Raw genomic sequence first — 8668 nt, forward strand, 5'->3', positions numbered from 1 at the left:
TTGCCCCTTTATTATCGACCTCTTTATGTTTAGATTTTTTTTTTTTTTTTTACTGTACATGCAGCTGTCTTTTCCCACAGAAAGCTTGCCTCTCACAACCCACACACCCCATTCCAGTCTGCTGATGCTCAGCCCATTCTTTGGCCTCTTGCGTGCCCCCCCAATCCCCCCCCCCGGCCACTCCCCACTTTCCCCACACCAAGGACCATACCCACCCTTGGCCCCATTGTCTGCAGAAAAGAGCACACACCCTTATTATTCTCACTTTGCACCACCACCCCTTGTCATGAGTGCACACACTCACATTCATCCTCATCACCTCCTTTTCCCACTTCAGCACCCACACTTCCCCTGGCTTCATGTGCGCACACATATGCATCAACACACACACTGACATGTTCTCTCTACCTCTTCTAGTTTGGCTACACACCATACTTCTACTCAGGCCAACAGTTACAGTGCATCTCCAGCGATGCAGCCATGTGCTGATGTATTCGTCCATTGCTCCATTCTTATCTCCCAAAAGACTTGTTCTACCTTCATGCCCATTTCCACCCTTTTCCCCATGACCACCTTCACCTGCTGCTCTTCTTCCATTCCGCTGGCCCAATCTTCCTGCCTTCCTAAAAAGAGAAAATAAAAATCTCCCCTCCCTTCTTGACTCTTTTATGACCTCTTTAATCCAATTCACTTTGTATACAGCCATGACTCTCTTACTCTATCCGTACTTCACCTCAAACATATTACCCCAAACACAATGGTTGCAGATTAATAAGGCATTTCTTTCTGTAATCCTTTTTTAAAAGAAAAAAACAAAACAAACAAACAAAAAAAAACACATACACTCCCAACTTTATCTTCCCAACCACTGCAGACCCCTAAATGCTGACACTTCAGAACCCTTTTCTTTTTATCTGCAAAAATAAATCCAGCCATTCTCACTTTTACAGCTTGATTTTACCCTATTTATTTTCATGTGAGGTGAATCATTTCCTGGAAACATTAATGAAACACAAGCAGTGAATCATTCTGTCTTTCTATTATTTGGCAGGAGACAGTACACATGCAAAACATATATATATATATATATATATATATATATATATATATATATATATATATATATATATATATATATATATATATATATATATATATATATATATATAAACAAACCTTTTATATGATCAGTAAATGGATGGAAACAGTTAGTTATATACATTTTGAATAAGACAAAGGGGCAAAGCTGCAAAACAGCCATTTATTCTGGTAAAGAAGCCTAAAGCAAACACTGACCTGCTTCCGGCTCACTTACTGTTAGTTGCTATGAGACAGAGTTTGAATTTATTGCAAACTTTTAAATTAAAGATATAACTATTCAAATATATTCTTTAAATTGAAAAAAATCCTAACGGGAAATAAATAAAACAGCCATTACTTTTTCTTTGACTTTTCCCCCCAATTCTACAGATGCTGCTTGTTTGTCCCGATGTTGTGCCATTTCCCCTCCGTCTCTTGCCCATCTCCTTATTTTCTTTGTCTGCCACTGTCTATTTTCCCTCTTCCTCCACGCTTCCACCAGACACACAGGCTTCCTTTACCTCTGCAAGTGTTACATTATTAATTGCCCTGCATTGGCCATACTGCTGAAAAAGCCCACATAGTCACAATGACACAGAATCCACACAAACCATGCACACACATACTCGTAAATGCACTTGCATGGGATGACACAGGATGTGAATGTGCACTTTTTTTTTTCCAAACATGTTTTTCTTGTTGTTGTTGTTGTTGTTTTTGTAGCTTTGTACACTATGCATATATTCTGTCTGATCTCATCATACATGTAAAGGTAAGCCTGAGGCAACTCCCCTCTGAGGCTTCAACATTACGCTGGTAGTGATCACAGATTGGCTCCCATGTGCATCACTACATGTGCCTTCGCCTTTGTCTGTATCTCTTTGTTTGACGTCTACCCTCTGTGTGTGTGTGTGTGTGTGTGTGTGTGTGTGTGTGTGTGTGTGTGTGTGTGTGTGTGTGTGTGTCTGTTGATCTCTTTGTTTCTCTAGTCTTTTTTTTTTGTTTTTTTGGTTTGTGTTTGTGGATGCAGTGTTAGCTATAGTGTGACTGATGCACGTAACTTGTATAGTAAATGTCCGGAGTGAAATACAACCCCACTCATTAAATGGTGTCATAAAATGGTTTATAAAATAAATGATGTGAATTTATTCTAGCAAAATATGATAAAAAAGAAACAAAAGGACCCCCCCCCCCCTAACAAAAACAACAAAACAAAACAACAAAATCTGTGTGCTGTAGTCTGTTAAAAATGTAATCAATGACAGTTGTCGTTGTCTCATTACTTTTGTTGCTTTTCTATTTTGGTACTTAGACAAAGGAACATTTCTTTTATCGCTTTTTATGTGGTTATCAGATTTCACTGTTTTGTGTTGAATGCTGGCTGTTATTTACTGGCTGAGCCTATAAATGAATTCTGGATTTAAACATTATATAACAAGTGAGTAAATTTGTATTTTAGGAAGTTACTTAGATTGTATTTACCTGAATGCTTTGCGATTAGTTATGGAGATTTGCGATTTTCATGGCCCGTTAGCCAGACATGAGGGTTTGAATATGTGACAGATACACAGAGTTAAAGCGTTGTATCCTCATTGGTCACAGCCATAATCTTAAGTCTCATGATTAGATATGGAGATATAGCTGAAGTGCTTTAATTGCTTCAAGGGTTTAAAGCATGTGTCTTTTGGTCACGAGGGAGTTTGCCTGTGTGTGTCTGTGTGTGCACGCGGGCACCCATATACATGTATAGGGACTGCTACTGTACATCTTAAAAGTTCAGCAACAGCTTTAGTAGGGTGACACTGTTTGATCTCACACGGCAGTGTGAGCACGTCCACGCTAACACGCATGTTGTCATTCAGATGAAAAAACACATCATACATACCTGCATGGTTGATACACAAGCGCCACGAGACCCCACCCCCACACACAAGACCCACAAAATGTGGACACACCTAAAGAAATCATTAATACTTAAATAATCCCACCGAGACCCACAGAAAAACACAGGACATGCAAGCTTGCTCACTGAAGAATCCATCTGATTGACGGATAGGTTTGCCAGGGTGATCTAATGCCCTCACTTTCACCTCATTCCTTCCTCTCCTCTTTCCTTCACCCCTCTGAGTACGATAGAGCACTCCCTTAAATATAAATCAGTGGAATCACACCACGTCAGATGACTAGCTCTCCCCTGTAGTCTCATCAATCACCAACATAGCTTTCCTGCCACTCTATCTCCATCTGTCTGTCTCCTTGTTTTCTGCCTCCTCCTTCTTTGGCCACCACCTACCTATGTGTATTTGTGACTACATTAATTTAATTAGAGGAGTCATGCTTGCTAAAGGTGAATAGTAGAGCAAAAGGCCGGGTAAAATGTAAAACAGGGTTATGCCAGTAATGTATGCTAAGTATCAGGGAAGCACTGACTGCTGGCTCTCTCCCATCCAAGGTGAAAGTGTGGGGGAAAAAAAACAACAACAACAAAAAAAACAATACACTGCAGTTAAATGGAAGAAAATTTTTAAAAATAATTTCAGGAAAAAAATGACACTGTAAAATACCATATATAATTGATGCCTTCAATTTTAGTCTTTACCAAAAGGCCACATTTTTCAACACAATGAGGCTTTGGCACATATGCATACAGACATAATGTGTCTGTATTTTAGTGGTTCTGCTGGAGGTTTCTTCCTATTACAAGGGAATTCTTTCTCCTCACCATCGCCAAGTACTTCCTCCCTAATAATGTAGGGTCTTTGCAGGGTTATTATAGTTAACGAAAACTAATGTAATAATGAAAACTGAAAATGAAAAAACATTGTCGTTAACTGAAATAAATAAAAACTAAAATTAAAATGAAAAAACGATAACTAACTAAAACTGTATTGTGAGTTTAAAAAACTAACTAAAATTATAGATATAGATTGTCATTTTATTTAAAAGCCTTGTGGATTGATCATTTTCCGCTCTCCGAGTTTAAGCTGGGAGCGCCGACGGGCAGCTGTGTGCGTGCTCACCGCGCTGGTCCGAAAAGTAAAGGCAGCGGTCTGCCGAGAAAGCGGCAGAGTCCCATATGGAGTTTCTTTGAGTCCGATAATACAGATAGAAGAGTGTCTTGTTGTGAATGATGAAAAATGTATGGAACACGTCTCAGTGAGGAAAAAACACCAACATCAAAGTCCACCAGAGCAGCGCACACAAGGCAGCTACGAAAACCGCTCTGAACCGACGTAATCTGGTGTTCACCTCCGGAGAAATGTGACTACTTGTCGCTGCCACGCAGCCGCAACGTTGTGATGAACCTGTTCCGTCCTCTTGCGTTTCCGGCCACTTTATCATTGAGAGGATAACAATCAGGAGCAATCAATATAAGGACTCACAAATGTCAGCAAATTCCAGGAGGGAGCTGCTAAAATGTCGGAATGGACGCGAGGGAATGTGAAAAAACAGGGACAAATATGTTTGCAGCCAAAAAAATCTGAGCACAAAGAGCGAGGACCAAAAGAAGTCCCAGCCGGCATCGCATCTAAAACACCAGCACATGACCGTAAGGTAATGAACACACACAATCCAGCTACACAAGCAGAAATGCGACATGAGGTCGGCCACATATCGAGCATCTAACCAAGCTAGCTCCAAAACAGAAGCTGTTGTTAATCTGCTGCACTGACGCTGAACTTTATTGGGAGTTTATTGCAGAATTTATTGAGTTTGGGAGTTCATGTTTTTCTTTGTTTCTCCCTGTTGAGGTTCACGTGTGTCCTTAATATTACACACATTTAGCACGTAGTGCTGCTGTCTTCTGAACAGTTGGTTGTTGTCTATATTTCTTTAAAGGGTTGTTGAGTTTTTATTACACAATAGTCACTCTTGTACTTGAATCTTGCACCTGACAAAGTATGAAAAACTAAAACTAATACTGAAACTAACGAAACTAAACTAAAACTAAGCAATAAACCAAAAATAAAAACAAGCAAAACCTCTCTGAAAACTAATTAAAACTAACTGAATTAAAGAAAAAAAAGTAAAAACTAACTAAAACTAAACGACAATGTAAAATCAAAAACTATTATAACCGTGGGTCTTTGCTTTGCAGTATAAAGTGCCATGAGGGAAGTGTTGCTGTGAGTTGGTGCTAAATAAATACATTTGAACTAAATTTAACTCAGCTTCTTAAACATGTCCCTGGCAAATGTCACACATATTGCATTAGAATAAAAGGAAAACACTGAAACTGTTAAAAGCTGTTAAAAACTGTTAATGACACATCTTTCTACAATAAAAGCAACCTGAATAAAACCTGCAAAAAAAAAAAACTGTGACTAAATTGAACAAAAAAAAACATTTAAAAAATTAATAAAAATAAATGAAAAGTTCTAAACTATGGCAACTCTTCTTCAGTGTTGTAGATTTATGCCTCTAAGAGTTTAATTGAATGACTGTTTCAATATGTTAGTTCTCACCTTGCCACACTTCTTGGTGTAAAGGTGGAGCATGTGTCAAAGGAAAAAACAAAACAAAACAAACAAAAAAACCCCAAAACAACACCCCCCCCCCCCCCCCCCCCCACCCCCCCCCCCCCCCCCCCCCCCCCAATAATTTTTGTTTATACACACAGAAGAGTCCTGCCCCTTGATGCCTGCAATCATGAGACGCCTACACTCTGCAAGTGTCACTATAGTTACCTGCGGCAGTGGTGTAGTTGGTATTCTTTTCATCTTTTCTGACTGTGTGTGGTCATGACAAAATGTGACCCCAAAGAAACCCTAGCAGGAATTACCACAAAGGTGGTTTTGCATCCTTTAGCAGATCTTTATTTATTATGGTTTATCAGCTTAAAATTGGTCAGCTGATTGTATCCTATGCAACCTAAGGGGGATTTACAATTAGCCAATCAGCATCATGAGTTGTTAAGTGATCCTGTGTAACCAAGGAGGAGTAATAATAACAATGGAGCCTCATATTTTCATTTGTTTTTAGTTTGCTCAGCTCCATGTTTAAAATCGTGGCAAAACTAGATTGTTGGCATGGCTAAGTATGACAGTTTTGGCAGATAACCAATTGGACTCTGGTGATCAGTTATGGAAAATTTAATCCCCTCCCCTGGACGTGGACTAGAGTAGAGGCAATGTCACACTGAAGATGGAAATGAAATGCTACAATTTGACAATTTCTCTCTGATATGAGGCAAGGAAAATGGCTGTAAATCATTCTGACTCTCCATAGGCAGAAGAAGGCATCCATCTATGTGTGACAAAAATCTCATGACAGCATGACAAGATGTAAGCATTAATGCTGTCACCCTGCAGCTGAGCTGTAATGTTAGCTATAGTGGAATGCTACTTTTGGTAGGTGGATACAGACAGTAAAAAGGTTCCCACAGGAAACTGCTTAGTGGCCAACTTTAAACCAGGCACAGAATTTGCTATTTATAGGTGCAGTTGCAAAACTTTTTGATTACACCTTGATATAACCTGCAATCACAAAATAGGACAAAATGCTTAGAGTACGAATCTCTGTTTTCTCCTTGTCCTTTTGAATATTTTCATCTTACCTTGCTTACTACTTCTCTGCTCTCCTTTCTTTCTTTCCTCCACTGTTGTGACAGGGTAAAAGCTGCTGCTGATTCATGTTCTTCAGATGTTTGCCCCCCCCGACACACACACACACACACACACACACACACACACACACACACACACACACACACACACACACACACACACACACACACACACACACACATACAAACACTGCAGACAAGGACAGAGAACAGCAGGAGAGAAGAGGTGATCCCTCCATTCAGTAGTCAGTTACCTACACATTACTTTGCTTGCATCCTTGGGAACATTGTACAGTGACGATATTTACATACATTTTATCATATAACTAAAAAAACAAAACAAAAAAAAAGAAAGCAACATCTAACCTTACCAAGGTACGCTTTGTACTCAGCAGATTATCAGAAAATATGTCAAGGCTTTTAGAGTCTTGGTGTATTGGACTTCCACACAATAGATAATCTTAGAGATCAAAGATATGGCATGAAACCAACTTTATTCTTTAATTTATGCTGCACAGTAGGTAAGAGAAGCATTGGTTGCAGGGGTAATGTGTAATATTAGACAGCAGGGAACAATGATAAAGCACGAGTAAATATAAGGGGTGAGATATCTACAGTAGCTATAACATCTCCAGCTGCACTTTTGCCAACCTTGCAATAAGAATTTATATATTGTGCCTATACTCTCAGCATACAAAGTGTTTGAAAAGGTTGTAAGGGTTGAATTTATGTATGTCTCCAGCATGTTTTAAAAATATTGTTTTTTAACTTCATGGTTTGTTTCTGGTGGAGAATGCAGTCTCACAGTGATGCGAATCACAAGCCTGAGGAAATGAAAGCACAAGATTGCAGTTGATGTGAAAAAGGAAGACATATAGTGTCATTTTAATGATGCAATGGGATATTAAGACTTTATAGTCATTTGTTTAACCATTCATGTAGTTGCACACAGTAGTGAATGCGTATAAAAATTCGCATGTGTGCAGTTCTCCAGCTGAACTAAATCACAGAAAAAAATAAGATATGTCTCATGGTGGCTTTTTAAAAGTGCACAATGATGAACAAAAATGGTTCAAATAGCATATGTCTTAAAAAAAATCTGAACATTGTTTTACTCACCTAAAGATCTCCTCGGTTACCGTTCTCAGTTATGTGTATTAAAAATGTCCTTATAAGTCTTTTGGCCACCATATTAACACCACTGCTCAACCCACAGTTAAAAACAAAATATGTGGGTTCCCCTCAAAAGTGATGGTGGAAAGCACTCATCTCTCACATCCACATAACCTCCTCTTTGGATAGACTTAGACAAGCACAAACAAGAATAGAAGACTGGAAATAACAGCGCTTATCCTCATTACATCCCAAGACCTTTTTTTTTTATACAATGCATCCGTCCAACCTGACTCACTCCTTTGTTCTCATTACACTGCAGTTATCAAGATATGAGAGGTTTTTCTCACTTGAATGTCAAGAAATTTTAAGCCTGTGCTTTTACTGAAATAGATTGTAGAGTCTACAAAATAATCTTTGAGAAAGCAATATGACAGTAGCAGTGGTGTATTGTGAGCATATATGCAGCAAACATCTTGACCCTTGGGCAGACACTCACATCATTTTCTCAACTATTCAGTTCATCCATCCATTCGCTTCCGCTTATCCTTTTCAGGGTCGTGGGGGGGCTGGAGCCCATCCCAGCTGTCATAGGATGTGAGGCAGGGTGCACCCTAAACAGGTCGCCAGCCTGGGCTAACACAGAGAGACAGACAACCATTCTCACTCACATTCACACCTATGGGCAATTTAGAATCACCAATTAATCTAACGCCACTAAGTTCATGTCTTTGGACTGTGGGAGTACCCTGAGAAAACCCACACAAACACAAGGAGAACATGCAAACTCCACACAGAGGAGTGAGGCAACAGTGCTAACCACTGCGCCACCGTGCTGCCCCTATTCTATTCAATTCAATTCAATTCAATTCAATTCAGTTCTATTCAATTCAATTCAATTCAATTCAG

The sequence above is a fragment of the Archocentrus centrarchus genome, chromosome 1 (genome assembly GCF_007364275.1).
Source record: "Archocentrus centrarchus isolate MPI-CPG fArcCen1 chromosome 1, fArcCen1, whole genome shotgun sequence".
Classification (NCBI taxonomy): domain Eukaryota; kingdom Metazoa; phylum Chordata; class Actinopteri; order Cichliformes; family Cichlidae; genus Archocentrus; species Archocentrus centrarchus.